This window comes from Scardinius erythrophthalmus (assembly GCF_964197995.2).
Source record: "Scardinius erythrophthalmus genome assembly, chromosome: 3".
Lineage (NCBI taxonomy): Eukaryota > Metazoa > Chordata > Actinopteri > Cypriniformes > Leuciscidae > Scardinius > Scardinius erythrophthalmus.
The window spans coordinates 21,948,586-21,952,199 of NC_138223.1; the positions used below are offsets into that span (position 1 = coordinate 21,948,586).

Sequence of the window (3,614 nt, forward strand, 5' to 3'; positions counted from 1 at the left end):
TCTACCACAATCTCAATTTTGACTCTTTTTCTTTCAAATATTTCTTGCATGCAATATATGTCTCATTGCATATACATGTCTCATTTGTGTCTTTTTATTTCTCCTAAGGGATTTTAGGAGAGACTTCTGAAATGTTGCTGATACTAAAATGAGAGATACATGAGAATCACAACTAAGTCTTCTGAGCTTAGTAAAGGCAACCACTGAGCAATACATTTTTCCTCTGGGTATACTTGGAAAAACATGCCACTGATGAAGGGTTGAACTCGAAAACGTTTTGTTCACCTTACACCTTTTGCACTTTATTTGTGGCCTCTGGATAATAAATTTGGCCTATTTTGAGTTACCTTGTATCTACATGTAGCAAGGTAAGCAGGAGAAGGGGAGGGGGATTGGGAAGCAACTACCAATCCCATTATAGACTGCTGATAGGGTGGCCAAATTTAAAGGACAGGCAATATGGAAAGGCAGCCGGCGTCCTTGTAGCACCATTTAGCCGTTTGGCTAGTAGCCGTGTGGGACTGGGTGTCCTGTGGTGTACTCCTTTCTCTTAATTGAAGGTAAACCTGTATTTTTTCTGGTGTACTATTACAAGGGGTGTTTTTATTGTACTGATGCAGTCACCCGCACCAGTATAGATTTAATTATTTTTTTTTAATTGAGGGTATTTGAATCCATTAATGCATCATGTGGGTATGAGTTTGTAAATATGGTAATATGGTTATTGTATTATATTTAAGAACTCTTTGCCTGATGGAATAAATCCAGGGCCACCTTGTATTTGTCTGGCTGTGCACCTTAAAGGTATGGTTGTTAATTTTTCTTTATTGTTTTTGTTATTGTTATTGGGATGTGACTGACACTCATGAAAAATATTCTATTTTGTTATAGGGTGTTGGATGTTGATGGCTAGTCGCTGTTCTCTTATATTGTTTTTTTGTGTCTGATGTTTGTTTGGTTTTATGTGACAATGAGGAACTGAACTGCTCCCTGACTTATGTGTGGTAATTAATTTCCTAGCCAGCTTTATGTGTGATGGTTGTTTGTTTATTGTTTTTGTTTATTGTATTGGTTGATTTGTTGCTGGCTAGTGGAATTGTTTATTTATTTATTTTTGTTTTGTTTTTTTCCTTTAAATTATGTATTTAATGTAAACTGCTCTTCACCCTTGATCAAGCCGCAGGGGGTAGTTTCCCATCGTGATCGGTGGAGAACTGGGAGTACAATTTAATAGAGCCCTTATAGGTCTTGTGGGTTGATTTGTGTGGTTACTAATTGTGAATGTGTATCACATACTCCTGTTTGTAGTGAAGGGCTTATGGGGGTTTGCTGTGGTTTTCACAGAATGCAGTGAAGTGTCCCCTGTATAGGTAGCTCAGGTTTCTTTGTATTCCTAGTTGGACCAATTCAGAAATTGCTCCCCCTGTCAGCTGAATCAGTTCATGCCCTGAATTTTGTGGTATTGTTTAATAAAGAATTTTGTATTTTTCTACCACTTATTGTCTTTGGTGATAGATCTGTTGTTTTTTTCCTTTTGTTTGGCCCTAGCGGGTGTTACATACACTCCGCAACAAGTTTGTTAATTCATCTGGTTTGGAGTAGTGTTTGGAGCTACGCTTTTCCATTCTCTTAAGAGATATTTGTACATAAAATTTACAGACATATAGTGATTATACAAATAGTTTACCTGTGGGATTTTCAAGGTTTGAAATTAATGCCAGTGTACGGAAGCCCTGAACCGCAACGTAAAAAAAATAATAAATAAATGTGTAAAAAAAAATAATAATAAAAATAAATCTAGCATTTCGAGATTAAAGTTGAAATATTTTGAGAATAAAGTCTTCCGTAGAAGTTGCTTGTGTGCTTGCCGTTAATTCACATTGCCGCACAGGCTTTCATGCGTGTGCGTGCGTGTGTGTGTGTGTAAACTGGATCTACACAAAATAATAGCTTTTTACTTTTATCTGGGCTTTCAACAAAAGGAAATTCTACAGGTCTACCAACATGGCATTAGGCTATAGGACGTTATAAAATATACTGCGCCGGAATAGACTTTAGCCTACAGGCGAAAACACTTTTCAGACTGGATCAAGATATCCAGCTTTATGATTGAATGAATGTATGAATGAATGCATGAATGAGGCATTTATATAGCGCTTATATACGGTGGCCCAGTAGTGCACAACACTACGAAATGTAAAAAGCAAACATAAGTTCACAACACAACGGAAACGAGCCACAACACAACGGAAAATCTACAACACAACGGAAATAAGCCACAACACAACGGAAAATCTACAACACAATGGAAATAAGCCACAACACAACGGAAAATCTACAACACAACGAAATAAAGCCACAACACAACGGAAATGCTTCCGACCACTAGAGGGCTAGGTTTTCCTAGCCATTGTTCTATAGAGTAAGCAGTCTTAATATATCAATACCACGATTAGTTTTAACAGTGTATATTGACATAAAATATTACTTCAAAATAACCTACATGAATTATAGCTGCGTATTTGATTTATACTCGAGAATGCTCGGACGCGCTACCACAGCGCATGATCCATAAGGGAACGTCTGGCAATTCCACCAAGTGGTTAAAACGTATAATTTATTATAATATAATTTGATAAATAAAAATAAAAACCATTTGGTGAAATAGGAAGGAATTGGCACAATTCCACCTATAATAAGTCAGTCTGGTCACTAGGAACCACTAGGACATGAAAAAAAACTTGATTTAGGCCTAATGTTTGCATAAAAAAAAAACAAATCTTGTACTGTGCATACAGGGAGCTATTGGCACAATTTCACCTGTTGTAAGTCAGTCTGGTTAATAGGAACTACAACCTTTGAAACATGATAAAAGAAAAAAAAATTTTTTGCAGAAATTTCCTAAAAAAAAAAAAAAAAGTTTACTGTAAATACATGAAGGGTATTGGAAAAAAGTCACTTGTATTAAGTCAGTCTACTATCAAATACAATCAAGCTTTGTATTTTGAACATGTCTGTTTTTGAATGTTAAAAGTAATTTTAATTTATACAAATTATACGTGTTAACAACTTGGAGGAATTGGCAGACGTTCCCTCAGGGATCATGTGCTGTGGTAGCGCGTCAAAGCATTCTAGAGTAAATATGTAAGGAATAATTGACGTTTGTAAAGTTTTTGTCATTAAAACGCTCTTGTATGTAAGACTAATTTCTTACGCATCTAAACCAATGCCTCCGTTGCTAATTCCAAAACGTCATTTTAGAGTTAGTAACGGAGGTTTGAGCCACTGATAGCAGACTAATGCTGGGGACACACGACTAGCTGACACATTCTCTGACTGTTTTCATCGACTGCTATGAGGCGCCACGTAGGATTTAAATCAAACTTCGCTTATCAATACATACATAACACGCGTGCATATACACCTATAAATTACTCGCATATACATGTATACTATTGGATGTTCAAAATACATATATGAAATACACGTGCACACTAATATGAAATCCATACCAATACATATTATGTTAGTAATGAATGCATATACACTTGTGAATAACTTGCATATACATATAAACTTGACGCACGAATACACCTATAAATACTCGCATATAC

General features: G+C 36.0%; 1 long non-coding RNA gene across 1 annotated transcript; it reads left to right on the forward strand.

The window, feature by feature from the left end:
• Positions 1 to 350: 350 nt before the first annotated feature.
• On the forward strand, positions 351 to 1,630 carry LOC308688166. Its single transcript, XR_014029835.1, has 3 exons — positions 351 to 560; positions 741 to 804; positions 892 to 1,630. It is a non-coding gene; the product is annotated as an uncharacterized lncRNA (long non-coding RNA).
• The last annotated feature ends 1,984 nt before the right edge of the window (positions 1,631 to 3,614 follow it).